General features: G+C 39.5%; 1 protein-coding gene across 8 annotated transcripts in view; it reads right to left on the bottom strand.

Moving 5' to 3' along the window:
- Positions 1 to 20,919, bottom strand: part of AGPAT3 (1-acylglycerol-3-phosphate O-acyltransferase 3) — a 154,645-nt gene that overhangs the window by 73,196 nt on the left and 60,530 nt on the right. Inside the window, exon 3 of one of the 8 annotated variants that reach the window (XM_050936675.1) lies at positions 14,897 to 14,984. The exons of 5 other annotated variants lie outside the window; for them this stretch is intronic. The gene's annotated coding sequence lies outside the window, so the exon portion shown is untranslated. Of the gene's footprint in view, positions 1 to 6,295; positions 6,316 to 13,046; positions 13,067 to 14,896; positions 14,985 to 20,919 lie in introns of those variants that run through there. 2 more of the 8 variants (XM_050936676.1, XM_050936677.1) reach the window with 2 other exon arrangements.

Genomic DNA, 20,919 nt, shown 5'->3' with positions numbered 1-20,919 from the left:
TATTTCCGGTACACGTATACAACTCTTCATACACAACCTATTCATACATCACACAATATTTTCGGGACTAGCATTTCATCAGTTTACATCTTATACTTTACATGACACCTTTTAAATACACATTATGACAACAATGTGTTGTGGGTAATGAGTATGTCAGGCCTGATACAAGTTACAGCATAGGTGGGCTCTTTTGCCAGTTGGCATTGCAGGGCTATTAGAATCACAATGTCTATAGAGAAGCAGAATTCCATGTAGTTTTCCCTTTTAAATTCTCTAAAATAGTCTCATAGTTTTGCTACAAAATATATAGCATATGCAGAATACTTGATAGTATGCCCTTTGCCACTCAAGATCATGCAGCCATCCCAAACTCATGAAATTAACAGTTTCATACCAAACCAGCCTATCATTTATTCAATTTCACAGACACATATACATTGTATACATGCATGCTTTATATAGTAGAGCAATAGTAATGCCACAGTTAAAGTTGCAGTAGAATTTTCCTTTTTGATAGGGAAGTTCATCTTTTATTTTTCAGAAATGTTACAAAAGTAACTAAAAACCTAAACAAGTTAAAGTTGACACAGTGTTTCAGGTTTTCATGTTTGTTTGATGCAGATCAGGTTCACACATACACAATAGTAAGAGGTCAAAAATGGCCACCTTTTAAAAATTGTAAGGAGATGTTACCTTTTCTTTTATTCTTTTTGCAAAACTGTATAACCTAGGATCTGATTTTTGCCTCTCACTTTATATCTGCTGAGGGCAATATCAGTTACAAGTGGTACATATTCAATATTTTGTTCCTCCTGCAATTTTAAGAGTTACTGTTTTTAAGTACTTTAGCAGACTAAATACTGAGATGACTCTATTCAAACTGAATGGCAGTTCTGGTGTCACAAGATTTCCAGCTGCTACAACACAGAAAGCACTATGGGTATGGTATACAGTGCAATAACCTGCAGCTGGCCCAGGTCAGCTGACTTGGGCTCGTGGGGTTCAGGCTGTGGAGCTATAATATAGATGTTTAGTCTTGGGTTGGAGCCCAAGCCCTGAGACCCTGCAACAGGGAAGGGCCCCAGGACTTGGGCTGGGGCCCAACCCCAAATGTCTACACTGACATTTTATAGCCCCACAACCCGAGCCTCACGAGCTCAAGTCAGTTGACCAGGGCTAGCCACAGATGTTTTATTGCAGTGTAGACATACCCTCAGAGACAAAATTATCAGAAGCTTAGGTTATACCTCCCTATGCTTTATATCATGAGTTCCAACCTCGCCTCTATTGACTGCAGTTTATGGTTGTATCGGGGTGGATAAAAATTGATTTAAATCCAACATCTTTCCTTTTAAAAGTAAACCTGTTTAAAATTAAATTTGAAATTATGACAACCCATGCTAAAGCTGAAACTTACTATAATCTATTACAATCATTTAAATAAACATACACTGCATCAATGAGCCCTCAAATTCTCAAATTTTAATCATATACAGAATCGGGGAAAACATCTTTAACTTTTGAGGTCAACTCAAGCATTATAAATGCCTCAATGCCATGTGCTGCATGAAATAAGTGTCTGCTATTTTCAGCTTTTACAATGGAGTGAATGTTGATAGTTACATTTTCCCAGATTCTGTTGTGCAGAAAAGCTTTTGTCTAAATTTCTTTTTAATTTCACTTTAGCTAGCCAGTGCAGAGACATTGTTCTCTTCATTTGGACTAGTTCATTCAAAGTTGAGAATCTGACTGGGAGCTGAGAAAGCAGGAGATGCTTGTTTTCCTCTTCCAATCTATGAATAAACACCAGGTGGATGAAATCTACTATTCTTAAAAACTTAAAGGACATGTGGCCAACTTTTCAAAGGCATTTAGGCACCTAAAAATGCAGATAGGTACCCAATGGTATTTGCAAAAGCACCTACCTAATACAGAGAAGACACCTGATTCTGCTCACAACCAATTTTTAGAACAAACCATACTGTTTGAGATCGACCTGGGGCAAAACCTGACATGGCACTGATGCTTTCTGGTGGTACCTAGGGTGATGAGGCACCTCACTATCACCTGCCCTTAGCATGAGGAAGCTTTGTATGTGCTTGCCAGGGGTCAGCTCCCTGACTCCATTAACCACAGGTAACACAAGCCCTCCCCTCTATGCCTCACAGGCCCCGCTGTGGGTAAGCAATAGGTACAGTCCAACCCCTGAGTTCTCAGAGCGTCCCCCTGGAGTACCCAGCCCCTATTCCACTGGACACTCACAGTATTTACAGAAACACTATTCCCAAAGGAACAGTACACTTCCGCTTACAGTCATATATTAGGATCACTGCTTAACTCACAGCACTTAAATTTATGCAGTGTTGTCGTAGCTGTATTGCTCCCAGGGTATCAGACACACAAGGTGGTGAGATAATATCTTTTACTGTACCAACTTCTGTTGTGAGAGACACAAGCTTTCAAGCTTACACAGAGCTCTTCTTCAGGTCCTTGAAAGCTTATTCCCCTCACCCACCTAAGGTAGTCCAATAAAATATATTACCTCACCCACCTTGTCTCTCTGAGCACTTATACTTGTTTTCACTATAAACAAATCTAAGTTTTTCTAACAAAGAACAGAGATTCAAATACAGTAATTTCTGCTTAAAAGAAACCTCTGGTTCCCAGCAAAAAGTTATTATACAGAAGTTGCCAATAAGTGGAAGCACTGTTTTCAGGAGGATACCTAGAAAACCATGTGCAGAATGATATATTTGTAGACAACAGAAATTGTGAAACTATTTATTAACTGTTCATTGACTGTCAGTACTAAAGAAGTAAACCAAACAAAATACACAGTGATTGATACATTGTGAAGTGTACCACAATGCTTTAGAACAAATTTAGGAAATCTCAGCTTGCTATGAGTCACAAAGACTACAGCAGCAAACAATTCTATAAAGGAAAAGCATTTTAAAGAAAACAAGAAAAAAAAACTTATAAAACACTTACAGTATAACGTCTCTATCTGCTGATCAGCTCTGCACTTGCAGTCAGTGCTCTTTACATGTCATATCAATTAAAGCAGCACAAGATTTTATCAATAAATAATGTTTTTGAGAGGGAAAAATGTATCCAATGTCTGCTTTCTACAGTTGGTCATCTCGACCTGTAAATCCTTTTCAGTTTTGTGTGTAGGCTTGCAACACTTCTCAAAGCCATGACTCTGGCATATCCTGTGAAAAACATCCACCACACGTAGCTCTGTGTGGGAAAGCTCTTCAAGTTTGTCACCCAACACACTATCCTCTTGTGCCTCATCAGCCTGTTGGTACAGGCACTACTGTGTCCAGAAGTTCGGCATCAGAAAACTCACCTTCCAATTCCAAATGACTGTCAAAACTCAACAATAGCCACAGATTCTTCTGCTGTTAGATTTTCAGAAACAGACATGTTGGCCAGTTCATCAACGTTCACCAGGCCATCCTTTTCTATTGATGAAAACCCTTCTTTTCTGAAGCAGGTTATAACAGTCTGTGGGAGAACAGTGACCTATGACTCCTCAGCAAGATGAAGCACATCAGAGGGTTCTTGTTATTTTGGCAACATCTACTACCTTGCAAATCAGCATCCAGAGAGCCAATGAGTCATGCATTAAGATGAGAGCAGCAGTGATCTTTGAAGTTTTTACAGACAACAAACACCCAACATATAACCCACACAACTTTACTTAAAAATTACTCTAGCAAAATACAAAGGAAAATGCAACAGATTAATATAGGTTAAGTTATATATGAACATAAGAATGGCCACAGTATGTCAGACCAATGGTCCATCTAGCCCAGTATCCAGTCTTCTGATAGTGGCCAGTGCCAGATGCTTCAGAGGGCATGAACTGAAGAGGGTAATTTCAAGTGATCCATCCTGTCATCCAGCCCCAGGTTCTGGCAGTTGGAGATCTAGGGACACTTGGAGCATGGGGTTGCATTCCTGACCATCTTGGCTAATAGCCATTGATGGAGCTACCCTCCATGAACTTACTTAGTTCTTTTTTGAACATTGTAAACAGTTTATTATAACTGTACCAGGTCCGTAGATGGTGCTGCAATAGTTCAGCTAATGGTTACAAATTTCAACAGCAACATAAACCTAACCAGCACTCTTAGCATTATACACAGATCCATCCCATACCTGAGTGCAAACTAGTTTATAGTCCGGGGTCCTCCCTTGATTGGTGTACTGGATGAGCAGGCTTTGTATAATGACCCACTTAGATTGCACAGTACTAGCTGGTAATAACAGTTATTCCATCAAAGAGCAATTGACCCCGATTCTGACCATACAATGAATCCCTCCCACTGCCCCCATTTTCTTCTTAGACATAATGTAGCCACACCAAGTCTCAACACTATCTTCAACCCAGAGGGGACAGTCCCAGGGGTAACTCATTCTTTCCTCAAATCGAGTGAGTCAAATTCAAATCTGTGGCATAACCAACAGTCGCTGGCTTTTGTTCTCAATGCCCAGCTGTGGAGAAGGAATCAGTGAGCAAGGGCTCAGCATTAACAAGTATTCAACTGCAGCATAGCCTTAATCCTGGTTATAAATCTTCAACCCCAGCAACTCAACAACAGAGATCTGGTCACAGCTTTTCTTTGGCCCAGACTCCAAAGGGAGTAGCAGCTCCCAGTTCTAGTTTACAGACCAAACTGGAGCCCACTGGCTCCCATTTGCAGCCTCTGTCCTGGAAGCTCAGTCCTGGTCAAGAGGGCACCCACCACTGCATCCTGGGATTTGTAATCTGTCAAAGCTATAAAACAGCACCACCCAGAGGTCGGTCTAAACAGAGTATCCCTGATAGTGTTCAGAGGCTCCTCAAATGGGGGCCTATACACTGAAATAATTATTCTAGAGAACATCTTTAGTCAGACTACTTTTTCAGTGGAAAAAATTACCACCCACTATAGATTTTTCAGAATAAAAAAGTGATTTTCTAATTCCTTTAATTCTTTTTTGCAGTCAGTAAGCCAAGTGGCTACTCTGTACAGGCACATGCATCTTTAATAAAGCAAATACCTTTAAAAAAGTCAACAATTGATTCTATAAACCAGCTTTTGGCCAGATTTATTATAATTGCTTAACAGTCCTCCAACTTACATCAGATGGGACTTGCTAAGCACCCATACAACCAGCATCATATGGGAAGCTATGGTGAAAGCTGTAACTTAAACATTTAAAGACCAGCTTTTACAAAAACATTATCTTTACATTAACATTTATAATGCTTTCTAACTTGAGATGGATTTTCATTTTGTTTCCCCAAATAAAGCTGAGAAGTGTTTGCACTCTGGCAGCTTTCAAGTGCCAAACCTAATCTCTCGCTAGGCTGATCTGCCATTATGTTGAGCTCACTTTTGGCCATGTTGAGTTTGTAAGCCTTCCTCCTCAATTCTCTCCATTCCCTCCAATGCTGGTGATAACATTACCAGCCTCCCTATCACCCAGAGCTATAACCTGGGGCTTGCCCTCAACTCCTCCATCAGCTTCTCTGCCAATATCCAGACCATGGTCAAATCCAGTCATTTCCCTCCCTGCAACACTGATGCTTCCTTTCTGTCCCAATAGCTGTATCACTCACTCTTGCCCTCATCATCTGCCTTGACTACTGCCATCTCCTCTTTGGTCCTTTCATGCTAAACTCGCCTCACTCCCATCTGCCCACAATGCTACCACTAAAATCATCTCTCTCACCTAGTGCTTTTGCTGTGAACTCTCAAGCACACATCTCTGAACTGGTCTTTCTTCACATTGCCCCATACCTCTCTCTGCTCAGACTATGATGCCAGTCTCAACAACTCCTTTGCATCCTCCTCTCAAGTATTTCTGTGCCCTCATCCATACTACCCCCTAATACTTGAAACATCTCCCCAAGTACATCTGACAAACTCATTCAAATTCTTTCCAAAAAATCCCACTATAAGAAGTGAGGGGGAAGCAAGTTTAAAAAAGCACCAAAAACAAACAAAAAAAATCTAATAAAGTTGTGACTTTTGTCTTTCCTCTCATCTTCCCACCTTTCTTTGGTTTATGATCCCTACCTGCAGCATCCTGTCCAATTTAGACTATACATTCCTCATGGTACCTGTTTTTTAAAGATGCCCAGCATATCTGAGGCCTCCAAAGAATTATAATAATTCATGAATAGTAAAATCTAAAGCTTACTCTTGTAACACAGCACTAAGTACTGTTTATGGGAAGGCTTTTTAAATAAAAAACACTGTGACCCCATCAAAATACTATGTTCTCTACTTACCCTTTCTTCCTCCCACTGTAGCCAGTTCTAGGAGTTATTCATCTGTCAGAAGAAAGTTCTTATAACTTTCAGTTTTCCTCCTACTTTCTGAATTCAGAAAGTGAAATCACAAGCTTATTTTTGACATCTGTTTGATGGCTATTACTGCGCCATAATAATATATTTTATATAATCAATATGGAGCTTTGATTTAGTCAGGCAGAAGATCGCTTACTGTCAGAAAAAGTCTGAATTCAGCTATTCATTTCATAACCCTTTTGGCATCAGAATGAGGCTTTAGTACTGTGATACACAAATATATTTCACATTCTTCCAACCTTCTTCACCCCGTCTCACACCCACTTCTTTAAAAAAAGATTTTCTCCAAGTAAACCAGTCACTAGCCAATTCAAAACCTCTCAGAGACAGGAATAGGATATTAAGCCTACTAACTCTGACCTGTCTGTTCTCTCCACATACAGTATTTACACACTTTCATTTTCTGCAATGAAGTTTCCATTACCAACCTCTTGAGAATAGCCAGCTATTTTTTAAAAATTGGGAATTCCTCCCTCTAAAACAATATATGAGCTACAGGAGTCTATGGCTACATTTAATATTATTCATAAAACAAATAATAATGATGCAGCATATACTATTAAGAAACAGAAGTGTTCCCAGCATCCAAGATTTACTGATGTACTTTTAGGATAATTTTATTTTCTGATACACCAAGTTCTCATTAATCCTCCAGTACTAAAGTCACTTCCTCAGACCATTCTCCTTTGCTGGTGGGACTAGCCAATATTCAAACAGTGTATACAGTATTTTGAAATATTTTTCCTAGTATCATATCTAAGTTCTCCCTTTACAGCATTTCATACGATTGCTTCTAGTTAACCATTTCTGCAAAGCTTCTTCCTCTCTGTGAAGTGATGCCATTTTAATAATATCTATAATCTGATGACACTTCCGCCTCCTTTCCTGCTCCCAAACCTACATATAATTAATCTCCCCAATCTCCTCTCACATTACAATTCCTCTAAGGACTTCATGATCCTGAGAAATGCAATCAGAATTCTGCTTTCAGCTTACAGTTTACTAATATAAATCTTTTTTAATACTGGGGCACCCACAAGTGAATAGAAGAGTGCATACATAGAAATGCCCAGAACTATTTATTCACACCAGGAATGGATCCATTCCCCTTTTAAAACAATGGAAGTATGGTAAGTAGTATGGTAAGAGGTTGATACCAGATACATTTTTCAGATAATCGGAGATGTCAGAGCAGATAAGAGACCAGAGCTGTAGGTAGACAAGCCACACGAGAAAGATGCGAATGTAGGGCAGTGCTTCCCAAACTAAGAGCCATGGATCCTTGAAGGGTTCCTGGGGGAGTCATGAGTATTGGGGGAGAAATTTAATCAGTATGTCTGTTTTTGTTTTTTTTTAATTAAGAGACTAGTAAACTAGGCTTACTAATCACCATATTTTCAAATTATAATTTAAAAAAATCCAGATTAGATTGGTTTATATAATTAAACAAACTGTATGTAGTTGAATAAGGTCACAAAAACATCTGAACTTTAGTGTCTCTCTTGAACCTAGTATCCTGAACTCTTGTATCTAGTGTTCTGAGTTCATTAAAAACAAACAACCCATCCTGATACTTGCTGTAGGGAGCCACCGAGTTTTAAAATATCTGTAAGGGAGCTGCAGTATTAAAAAGTTTGGGAACCACAGATACAGTGTCTCTGTGGTCAAGGATGGGTGAATTTTCTTAGTGCAGACAAGACCAAAAGCATGGAAGCTCACATATTAATTGAATCCTTCTTGGCTTTCCAAAGGAATAACTTGTCAGCAAAAGACAATACAAGAGTTGCTTTTGGGCTTACATCAGAGTTTGTTGATACAGTGTAGGTCTAGGAAGCTTTCCCAAGCCAAACTTTGGAAGTTCATTCTGCATCTTTAAATTAGTCATTCTTAGAAAGCAACTTTCACTAAGTCTAGTACCATTCACCTTCTAGCACTACCTAAAAAGCTGTAGGCATATTAGTTCTTGAGATTTCTGGACATATTCATTGGGACAGGTGCCAAATGCACCTTATGAGCCTCAAACTATGAAGAACAACCTTGACGCTGCCTTTCTCCTGCATCCACACTTCCGTTTTGCTGCATCATCTGACCATGCCTGACTCAAAGTGATGCACTAATTCAGTACTCTATAACTAACTACATCAAAGGAACACGGAAAAGCCAAAACAGACCTGTTAATTTGCTACCTATTCCGGGGTCTTCAAATCCTAATATTATATGTTTGTTCAGTAACATTTCCACAAAATTTAGACTTCAGGTATTTCCCTACTGAATATTACCATAAGCCCTTAATGTTCCCAACACTTCTTCCTATAGAATCAGCAATAATGTCTATTTCCTGCCAAGGCCTCCTTTTTCCTTTCTTTTTAAAAATAAAATAAAATAAAAATGACAAAACATTGATTTGTGCCACTACTTATCCTATTGACAGCATAGGCAGAAAAGACATTTTTCCAAACACTTCCAGAAGTATAAGCCTTAAGTAATAACTTTATAAATGAAAATACACTGGGACCTCTTATTTGATTGGAAAAGCAAAAAAATCATTTCAGGACCTACTCTTTTCCAGAAAGGACATCAAGTGTGGTGTAGAAAAGGGTAAGTAATGCATTTTGAGGTCACAATCTGGTATCATCTCTGAAAACCTAACCTCTGATTTAGAGCAAAGTTACCCATTTTACTTGTAAAGACAGATGCAAAGTAAGGGTTTATCTATGCAGTGTTACAATCCAGACTCCAGGGCCGTGATCTGTAAAGAATGTTGGGCTCTGACTACCCTGTGCAGATCTTGCTGGCATGAACTAAAAGGTACATACTTTGCACTGTTTGAAAAAGGACTCAGTTAGGACTACATCAGCATGAACTAGTTACCTTTTAATTCACACCAGAAGAGTCTACCACAACACTTCAAAGCATTCTACCAATCAGAGCCCTTAGGCCAAACTATTTTGCAGTGCAGATAAGCCCTAAGTGTTAGTTTGGAGTATCTGTTTCCTTCTGAACCCTCCTCTACCATGAAGGAGACAAGTCTTGTTCACCATTTATTGCATTTTTCCTTGGTTAACCTTGACAAAGATAAATGCACTGTGCAACTTCCCTCTAATTATGCTGAAGCTCTTGGTAAAGCATTGCATAAAGTACACATTCAGCAACTAGGATTTCCATTGATCCAGGCTGATCCTTCGCTTTACACAGAAAGATTACATTTTCAGAAGGGAATTATAGTTCAACAGTGGTGTATTTTCTCCACTGATGTAGAATTTGTTCATGGCTTTCTAGATGGAAATCTCAGCAATTATGAGATACCATCTACAAGACGACATATTAAAAGCTTATGGCCTAAAAATTATTGCATAGAAAATGAAGAGCACTTAAAGTAATTTCCAACAAGGATAAAGTGCCGGAAGCCAGACCTGTCAGATAAAGGGTACACTCAAGAGGAACTAAAAGGAGTCTAAGGGCAAGTGCACCCCTTATGTGATAGGCCGGCTTCCTGCACCACATGCTGGGTTGGAACCACTCAAACGGGATCTCTGGGCTGTAGTCCCCCATATCCCAACCGTGTTAGTGTCACAAGCCCAACTCTATTTTTGCACCTGCATAAGTTTCCCTTCGGGAGGCTGTGAAAGCATGCATTGGCAGTGACATGGAAACAGCATCTTCAAAACAAAGCATCATTTATTCACTCTTCAAAGGTATGAGCATGTAGAGCAACGGGTAAAACAAATAAAGGCCTACATGCATGTGTATTACTTACACCTTTGTAAGTTCCCCTCAGCCAAGCTAATTCCCTCTCTGCAATATTTTGTATGTTTTCTTTAAAGCCCCAGTTCCTGAAGTCAGGTGAATACATAAGAATCTCCACATTCACTTTTTAAAAATGTTTCTTGCTCTGACACAGTTGCAGAGAAAAAGCCTCAGAATGTGACCCCTAAATACTCAGAAGGCAAACAGAAGGAACCTACAATTTAAGAATCTCATGATTTTTTAAACCCTGCTCCTTATTTTTAGGGGGCCCAATTCATGACTTTTGAGCATATGGATTGACAATCATGGATTTGGCCCAGTTCATGCAAAAACCATACAGCTGTGCTCGTGCTTTGTTTATGTAGAAAGGGCGAGGTCAGAAAACTGCAGGGGAAGTTTTTAAATAGAGCACTGTTTTCTAATGTAGGGAAGGCCTTAAAGTTGGCCAAGAAAAGGAAACTATACATGGCAATACAAACTGAAAAAGTTGTTGAGCGACTCAACCTTCTTATAGATTCCACATTTATTTCCACTGTGATGTAAAAACCTATGAAGCAGAAACAACTCTAGACTCTTAAAAATAAATATAATCATATGCCTTGCTGAGAATAGTGACCTAGCAGGAATCTGGAAGCCATAATTCCTGGGTTCTGATGCAAGTGTTACCACCAACTCAATGTATGATCTTGAGTAAGACACTTATCCTTGTTGAGCCTCAGTTTACCCTATCTGAGTAGGATCTATAGGAATGTGTGTCTCTCAAGGGTTTTATGAGATTTAATTAGAGTTTGTACAGCACAAAGGTCTTCAGATGACAGGCATTTTACAAGTTTAAAAGTATTATTAACATAGTTTGTGTCAGTTAGAGTTTGTCCTGATGCAGATACAAACACAGACTTCTCCATTACCACTCCTCAAATCCTTGCCTCCTCCTCCTTCACCTCACTCTTAATACTCATATTTAGATTACTACAGTGTATAGGGGCATTAGGAAGGATTAATTTTGACATAGAATTCACAAACTTTATTAAAAGAAGAATTCCTCTCTACATGGATTAATTTTAAAGATACACTGTTACGTAGTTAAGCCCAGAAATAGGATCAGCTTTATAATCATGGTAATTTGGAGAGAGCAAGTCTTGATTCCTAGGGCCAAATTCTCCTCTCTTCCCCCATGAGAACAAGAAAGCCAACAGCAGCGGATATATATAGCTATGAGGTCACGGAGGAAGAGTTTTTGCTCCTTTGTCTTCTCCTTCCTCCAAAACTCACCTAGTCCCTCTGGGGATACTACATAAGCTTGTGCTTCAAAGGTAGGACAGCTGCTCTCTGTGGCATCAGCCTTCCTCAGAATTGTGGTGAACTCTCATGTAAATAAATGCAGAACAAAATCAGCATTGAATTTGCCTGGGCTCCCTCATCACGGTGGGAAAATCATACCGACATAAACAGCAAAAGCAGGCTTGAGTACCAGTGGAGACACCATGGGAGCAGTGCTTCTTCATTAGCCAGGCTGCTCCCACAGGGACTTAGGAATGAGTTCAGAAGCAGTAACAAATTGGGTATTAATTTTTGCTTATTTGTTTTTATTTACATGAGAATGTGTTTCCTGGGGGAAAGTTTGTTATTTAAAAAAAATATTAATAGACAACCAATGTAAAATCTCCTTGTGTGCTATCGTATTAATAAAAGCACAAGTCAAAAGCTAACTTGACAGGAGCAGGTCTAGATAAATTGACCAAAGATGAGCTCTTATTTATCACTTACATTGCTGCAGTGCCTAGAGGCCAGAAAAAGGCTGGGGCCCTGCTGTGTTAGGCTCAGTACAAACAAAATGACAGCTCTGTCCCCAATGAGATTACAATCAAAAAGAGCACTTACAGTCTGAAATAATTCTAGTTTATAAGCCAATGCAAGCCTTCAATTTAAACTGATGGCAAATTTAAAAATAAAAATCCAAGACAACATACCAGACTGCTGCTTCAGATGCTTATGGCGGCCACAAAACCTGTTAGTGGGCACAAGCCCCATGAAAACACAGAATTCTACTAACAAGGAAACACAAGGGATGGCCAATGAGACTGTACAGCTCCTTAAAATTCTGCAAGCATGTGCAAGTACAATACAAAACCACACTGTGATAATCAAGAATATGATGGGAGATAAAACTCTATAATATGAATTACCAAGTCATACCACAGAAGAACCCATTAAGAAACAAGTCTCAAGCAGCTTCATTCATGACACAAGCAAAGTTCATATACATACATAAACTGTTTAAGTTTGCAAAACTGGACTAGAAATCTAGTGAAAAAGATATTTTCAAATATTTCAAGTCCTGACCAGAAATACCTTAAAGTAGCTTGTCTGATTATATTTTGGTGTTTCGGTTCCTTCTGAGGCCACAAACTGGATGGGTGGGAGGGTGAGGTTAAGGAAGGGCATGTATTTGACCATTTCAGAGTCTCATAATGGCTCGAATTAAAAAAAAAATTGGGGAAGAGTTTTGGGCTCAACTGTCTTATGTAGCCTAGATCAGTTTGCCCCTACACACTATTAAGTCATTATGACAAATATATGACAATAAAAATATCTTTTATATATGGCTAAATAAGCAATTCACTAATCAGGGAGAAGTGTCTTAGAGCCTGACTCAGTCAGGTGCTGGGCTCAATTCCCAATAAGGAAATTCCCTTTGTTATCTGAGCAGGATACTTTACCTTTCGGCTAGTCAGCTGGATCCCACAAGTAGTTTCTGTGGATGGGTGTACTCTTGCATCACACTACCTACTTATTGGGCAGCAGTTCAGCTCCGATCCTGAAAGGGGCTGAGCGCCTTCCCAACTGGGATGGAGCACCCTGGATTCCTAGCATAATAAGGTCCTTACAGAGTATATCTACATTTGCTCAAAAAGCAACTGATTACCTCAGCTGGCTAATAGGGTTTTTCCAATCCAAGGAAAGCAAAAGATCACTGATGCAATTAGGCAAAAAACAGATTAATCTCTCAAGATGCAAAGTTCACTCCTTGCCATCTCTGCAATCTGCAGTCTTATCAGTTCGTCCTTGTGTGAGTGGGGCATTCTATGGGAGATGTAGCACCCAGACAAGAAAAATAAGTTGAAAAGGTTTCAGAAACTACATTCTGCAGACCAAATATATGAGGAAAAATAAGTAATTAATTGACCTACTTTACCACTGGCAGTACCAGTCTATAGAACTGCTCTCTTCAAGAGTCAATAGATTAAAAAAAATCTTCATGTATAAATAATCAGGCCTCATCTATATCTAATCAGAAAAGTTTAAACAAACTGGCCTGAACAAACAGCTGCGCAACATCTCTGATTTTCTACCTCAACAATCTCAAGGTTCAAGGAAGGCTTAGGCCTTTTACTTGCTAGATAACTTCTGCTGCATACAGAGTTGTAATCTGTCCTGCAACCCAGATCTGGCTTGGCTGTAAGTCAAGAATTTTAAACCATGAGTGAACTAGACTGCTCCTATACCAAGACTTGCTAAAAAAAATTTTTAAATATATAATATTTGTACATACTCCTCCCACAATATAGCATGTCTCTCTATTGGAATACAAGACATAAACTGATGTAAGCTTCAGACTACATTTTGATACTCTAATGTTGGGAAATGAAAAAGTTAGAGATTCCATAATAACCTTAATTTATTCCCACTGCAGAGGTTTTTTTGTATTAAAATATAATCAGTGGCGTAACTAATAATCAAAAACTTTAAATGTTGCATTTCCTATCTTTAGAATGTTTCAAATTGTAACTTTAATGCTATAGTCACATAAACGTGTGTGTTCTATTTCCCTGGATATTTTTAAGACACAGCAGCAGCTTTGACACTATTATTTCCACAGATTTCACTGTGGACTTCAACACTCTGTTGCATGTTTAAAGTATACAAAACTGTAGAAATTCATAGTGAAATATCAGCAAATACACTCATCAGTATTAAGTATTTACATTAAATTGTAGTCCTGTAAATACCAGAACTCTGACTAGTAGAAACATTTAATTTAAAGCACACCACAGATTTTAGTTTACTTCTATCTACATCACTTCAAAAAACGCACAATATTCTGGAAACTTATCCTCAGTGAAAACCCCTAACCTGGGAAGTTTCAGTTTGTGAAGTCTAGCCATTTAAGTTGCAATACAGAAAAGTCAGTCTTTTTACAGCTAAAAATATATATAATTTTTCCGTTAAAAATGATTAATGGATTTTACTCAAGTTCTTTAAAAAGTCACCTTTTGACCTAGACCACTCCTTTGAAAGTTCTGAACATCTGAAGGAAGAAGGTTAGAATGGAAGATATTTGCTGAATGTGCCTCCTTCACTGTGGAAGAGATATATACCTCCTTCCTCCTCTTCCCACTGTCTTACCCTGCCACCTCTGCAGGCTCCAACTCTGTTCTCTCCCCACAATCACCTGCTACCACCACTATTCATATATGTAAAGGGCAGATTAGGGAACAATGCCATAGGTTCAGGGGGGAAAACATGAGAGTCCTTAATTTGCACCTGAAGCTTTCCATACTGCAGTGCAGATGGTACACTTTCATATACGCACGTTACACACACACACACACACACACACACACACACCCATTTGTCAGGAAGCCAGTCACAGCCTAAGCTTATGAGGAAAGATGGACAGCTGTATGGATGATAAACAGGGGTGTGGAAAATGGTAATGAGTAAAGGGGTTACAAAAAAGCACCCCCTAATGAAGAAGAAATTCAGCCCTCTTACCCCATGATTTCCAATACCAATCACTGTATCCTTTCATCATCCATCTTTCTTCCAAGTGGTAAAGAGTAAACAGAGACTTGCGACACAACTAATGAGGAAAAAAGTAGAGCCACATAGAGAGAGTCATACATTAGTCTACACATCCAGTATAGGAAGCAGTCTATGAAGGTATGCAACAATAACATCTTATGAGCAAAAAAGTAAACAGGTGGTACTAAATCCCACTTACCAGTACAAGTAATAGGCTAAAGCCAGCACAATCAGTGTAGCGCAAATTCCAGATAGCAGACATACTCCCGATTGGTTTGCCAACATCTTCCTTATTTATTTGTTTTTATTTATTAAAAAAAAGAGAGATGGAGAGAGAGAGAGAAAAAGGAGGAGGAAAACAGAACTGGAAAAACAAGATGACGTGAGTCTTTGCTAGAAGAACAAATCAAGGAGGAGGGATTATGATGACAAAAGCAAATCGAGGTAAATCTGGAAGCATTGCAGCTGCTAAAAACTGCCTCCTCATCAACAGCAAAAGAAAAAGTCAGACACTGTCTCCAGTAGGCAAACAGTGGCGTTCGGTAACGTAACTGAACTTAAAACAAAAAACAAAAAACCTCTTATCTTAAGAAATAAAGACGTGATCTAGGTATAAGTGGACTGATAATAAAATAGGAAATACCTTTCAATAAAAATTACTGTCAGGGGCTGTTGCTGACATACCAAGCCTTTGCTCTAATCCAGTAATCGGCTTACGGCAAATTACCATGCTACAATCAGCTAGGTTCATTTGCACTCTATGGCACGCATGTTCTACCCTGCTCTTTGGTACATTGTTTCAAGCTGACAAAGGACAATCCTAGAATTTAATAAAAATACCTCCTGCCCACCTACCAAAGCTTGTACCTTTTACATCAATAAACCCTGAATACAAGTCTGAGAGGGCAAAACAACAGAAAAAGGGCAGAAGAACTTCGGTTTGTCAGTCAGCAGAATAAGTGTCCATGGGCCATGAAGGCTACAGTAACTGTGATGAGGTAAGTACGTTATCATGCCTGGAGTACAGAACTGAATTTCAATAACACTTGGGGAGCCTGTTCTCAGATGCTATATTGGCCTGAAGGAGAGTTGGGACTCTGCTCCAGGGTCCCTGAGAAGAGTTCCAATCAACTTGTGAGCAGACCCTCTCCTCTCTTTTCTCCTCACCAAATGAAGATGCTAAACTTCAGAAACATGAGCAGGGCAACGCAAGAAAGACTGCACCGCAGCTGGGTAAACTCTAGCTGTTCCGTTCATTAATAGAGGATTCATTTAGTGTCTAGAGATAAGAGGAAAGAAACCTAAGATCATTACAGTAGCAAGGGATAGCATGGCAAAAGAGTGGTTAAGGCTCAAGGGCCTGTAGTTGTTTTACCTTATAATCTTGGCAGTTTAGGTAAATGAATTCAGAACTGGAACACTGAATTAAGGCCTACTCGATGCAGTTTTTATATCAGTATAACTATGTCAGTTATGGGTCTGATTTTTTTACCCGTGTAATTATACCAGTACAACCTTTGATATGGATACAATTACACCAGTTTAAATGTGCGTATATTGATAAAGCTTCTTCCCATATGGGAACAGTTAGTGGTAAAACTTGTGCATACAGTATACACAAGGCTTTAATGGTTTAAGTGTAATCTGAGGTACTAGGAAGAAACAGTGTTTAAACTATGTGTACTTTAAATAGCAATAAATTAGTTAATACAGCAGACATAGACCCAAAACTAAAATGCTCAGATCAAAGCGCATCAGCACTGAAGGCAGTTACTGGGATGCTGGTTAATGCTTCATAGAGCACTAGTTTCAATATAACTGTAGTCTAGCATTTTTTAAAAGATGTAGTTACATTGGAAAGATACAGCATAAAGCAAGTAAGACTATAAATAGAATGGAGAGATTTACATACAAGGAAATTGACAAAAACTGGGATTATTTGAGATTCTGATCCAAAGGAAAACTGACTGACATGTTTAAAACTCGCTAAAGATTTAATTTTCTATTACTTTGATCCAATAACGCTAGCTGGAATAACCAGGAATTGGGGACACAGGTTTTAATTAAGAAGGAATGTGTACAAGAAGAATTTAAGGAGGTATTATTTTAAAAAGACAGTAGTGACTAGGTGAAATGGACTTCCAGCTGAGGCTGAAATTTCACGCAGCACAGAAAGCACAGATCTGTATGGTCACTCCAGTTAGTTGAAAATCAGGTCCTATATGACTATGCAGTAATTAGTTAAAGGGCATGGTGTTCGTGAATTTCATGTTTGGGAATAGCCAACCACTCTTTTTATGGGTTACAAAGGAATTTTTATCTATCATGTTCCCCAACTTCACTCCGAGACTGGCTAAATGATGTTTGCCTGTCATTAGCATATAAAGTTAATTTTAAAAAAAGAAGGCATTTAGAAGTACATAATCTGGAGATGACAGAAGAGTCTGGTTGTTCCAGACACAGAGGGTGTATGGCCTGCGCTCACATTACAATGCTTCAGTTAGCAACTAAGGAACTTTACTCTGAAAGACTGTCAAATCAACACCTTTCATGAGCACAAGATATTCATTTAAGAAAATACACACTATTAAAACATGACAAGTTTCCAGACACTCTCGGGATGCTGTAAACTAAAGCAAAAACAAAAGACAGGCTGCAGTTTTAAAGAAGTCTCATTAGACAAATTTTCAAATTAGAAATTTGCAGTAATTACCTACATTTGAAACAGGCTTATTTGGCATTACTGTAATAAAAGCAAATCTAAAATTACAGTGCTGGTATTAAAACAGTGATTCTATAATACCAGCCTTTGCACAACAGAGGCAGAAAAGAGTTAGATAACAGAACAGCTATTAGTGCAGAATGCTTTCCTTAGCAGTAAGTACTCAGTAGGCCTTCTTGTATTGTATAAATGAATCAGTGTTATGTAATGTATAGAGTTGCCAACCTTAGTCTCTGGAAATAAAAAAATTCAGTAGTGTCTGCCCAGCTCCAAGGCTTTCCTGAACTCCCCTCCCTGCCCAACGCTCACCGATGGTGGACTTCTTTAGAGGTAGGGAATATATGCCTTTGTACTCAATGAAAATAAACACACAAGCAAACTTGGAAGGTAGGTGCATGTCTAACAGATACAAATATATTTGTAACAGCCAGGGACTGAGGAGAAGAGGGGTCAGTAAATCTGAGTTCTCCTCCCGATTTTTCCCAGGACATGCTGCGTGAACTTGGGAAAGCCACTGTGTCTCAGTTATCCTGTAGGTAAATTAGGGATGCAAAATCTAAAGTTTGATGTCTGAAATCAATTGGCAGTATAATAGAAAGATGGTACTGTTCACTTTGTGGATGGAGAAAATATGCAAACCCAACCATTCAACCTGAAAAAAACCAAAAAAGCAGTCAGAGAAGAGAGAACTATCAGCATGCAAATATGCTTTAGTTGAACAAGGACGGATTCTGACTGGCATTAAATGAAGTTTCAGGGAACAAGGTTCTGTGTATCTACAAACACCTGCCTAGGTTCAAAGGATTCCTTTGAAGTACTGCATGCTAATTGGGAGGAAACTGAAAGGCTATCTATCAAGAAATACTGAGCTTCGTATCTTGTGCAAAAAAGGACCAATAAGCTTATTCCATGTCTACAACAATACTTTTCTTTAATATTTCCCACCGATGTACCATGACAGGTGCTGCTCCAAGGGCACCAACAATGGTGAGAATGTGATTATAAATTAGCAGCTGGTATTTTACGCACCTATCCTCTTACCCCACTGTTCAGAATAGAGCTAAACAATGTGGTGATTAAAATTCCAGCACCTGGCAGCACCTGTCTAAACCTGTGTTCCTATCCTATTTGAACTGCCTGGATGGGGAGTTTGAAGAAAAATGCTGGTGATGACAAAGCCTTAGGTGCTGTAATGAACCAATATATTATTATCCATACATGGATACTAATTGTGAATGTCTAAAATGGCAACATGCACTTCTGACACCTTACATATCAACATGCTACTCAGAAAAACAAACAGGAGAAAGAAGGAGAGACAATGGAAATGCGCTTTCCCTGACAGCTTGTGGGCACATTAAAACCAGAGCTGCAATGGAAAATGAAGAGGGTGTATACCTTACTTAACTCATAGGACTTACTTTAAGATTTTACCTTCTTTAGCTACTCAGACCTTATGAAATTTAATATATAGCCAGCATGCTTTTGTTTTATTTAAAAATAGAAATGAATATTTGTAACAATAACAAAGTTGAGTAGGGACCGAAGTACCCATTTGTGACAGTCACTGCAGTCACTGGGGGGCAGATGGAAAGTTTAAAGACCAAGTGGAGAGAGGCACAAGCGATCAAAGGTTACAGGGGAGAGCAACACTAGGCACAAGCGATCAAAGGTTACAGGGGAGAGCAACACTTATGTCTCAGTGGAGTATCACTAGGGTAAACTCATAAAGCACTTTGAGATGGAAATGCAAAGTATTATTGCAATGGCCACTTGTTTATTAACTTCTTCAATATTGACAATCAGACCGTATCAATATGGGTCCATTTGCCATTTTTGTTCTAGAACTCTGACCTCAGTAATTCATCGATCAAGTGCTGAGATACCACAGTGACAGGTATGGTATAAAGTGTGTATGAGAGAGACAAGGATTCCTCTGTCATACACACTGGTGTAAGTCGGGAAGTCAGTAAAATTATACCACTGCCAGGGAAGGAAAGGAAAGGAAGGAAGAGAAGAGGAGATAAATATTTTATAAGTCACAGACAAAAGTACATATTTTTAAATGCATTGTGGAACTCATTTCCTCTGCCACCCCTTTCTCTTTTCAAAGCTGTGCTCAATAAAGGTTCTGCTACCATGAAGGTTGTACCCTCAGTGCAGCAAATGCTATCCTTCAATCCAGTTCACAAGTGTTTTCTTCAAAAATTATCAGCAGGTCTAGGACCGAGGCCATGGCTACACTTACAGTTCTGCAGCGCTGGTAGTTACAGCTGTGTTCGTACAGCTGTGTAGGGCCAGCGCTGCAGTGTGGCCACACTGAGAGCTACCAGCGCTGCAGTGTGGCCACAATTGCAGCATTTGCAGCGCTGTTGGGAGTGGTGCATTGTGGGCAGCTATCCCAGCATTCAAGTGGCTGCAACGTGCTTTTCAAAAGAGGGGGGTGGGGTGGAATGTGACAGGGAGCATGGAGGAGACAGAGAGAACGGATTTTTGGAGTTGACACTGTTCTCAGCTCCCTGCCTTGCAAGTTCTAAGGACTGGAAGACACACAGTGCCTACCTTCAATCATTTTAAAAGTTCTGACCCCCTTCCCCCACCCCTCTCTCATTCACTAAATGCAAATTATGTACTCCTAAATAGCTGTCAGACCAGATAAGCATCTGCTCAACATGGACTTCCCCCTCCCCCTCTGCCGTGTGAGTGTGCTGTTTCTCTCTTCAAGCAAACAGCTGTGAACATTCCAAAGTAATTCTCCTGCCTGCCTCTGCTCGCTCAGCAAACAGGAGCTGTGTTTGTTTTTTAAATAAGCAGTTTGGCTGAACTCCGAGCTCTCCCTTTCTTCCGGTTTGTTGTGGACAAGAATTCTGGGATACCTCCTTATACCCCGGAGGTCAATAAAAGCGCTGGTGGGGTCCACACTTGCTGACCAGCGCTGGATCACCAGCGCTGGAATCGCTACACCCGAGGCTCGACTGGGTGTACAGCCAGCGCTGCAACCAGGGAGTTGCAGCGCTGGCCGTGCTTTGCAAGTGTGGCCACATCCTAAGTTGCAGCGCTGTAACCGCCTCACCAGCACTGCAACTCTCTAGTGTAGCCATGGCCCAAGTTCAGTAGGCTCTCTTTCAAACCCAGATAGCCAGCAAGGAGTAATTATTTTAGCTTAGAAGTCAAACTTTTAAAACTTCACTGTCCCATTCTTTTACTTCCTTTTTAACTCATGACATATACCCCCCCCTTTTTTTTGTTGCTTCCCCTGGGAGTAGTGAAA

The sequence above is a fragment of the Gopherus flavomarginatus genome, chromosome 1 (assembly GCF_025201925.1).
Source record: "Gopherus flavomarginatus isolate rGopFla2 chromosome 1, rGopFla2.mat.asm, whole genome shotgun sequence".
NCBI lineage: Eukaryota > Metazoa > Chordata > Testudines > Testudinidae > Gopherus > Gopherus flavomarginatus.
The sequence above is the reverse complement of the archived record's forward strand: the minus strand, read 5'-3'. Positions and strand labels throughout refer to the sequence as shown.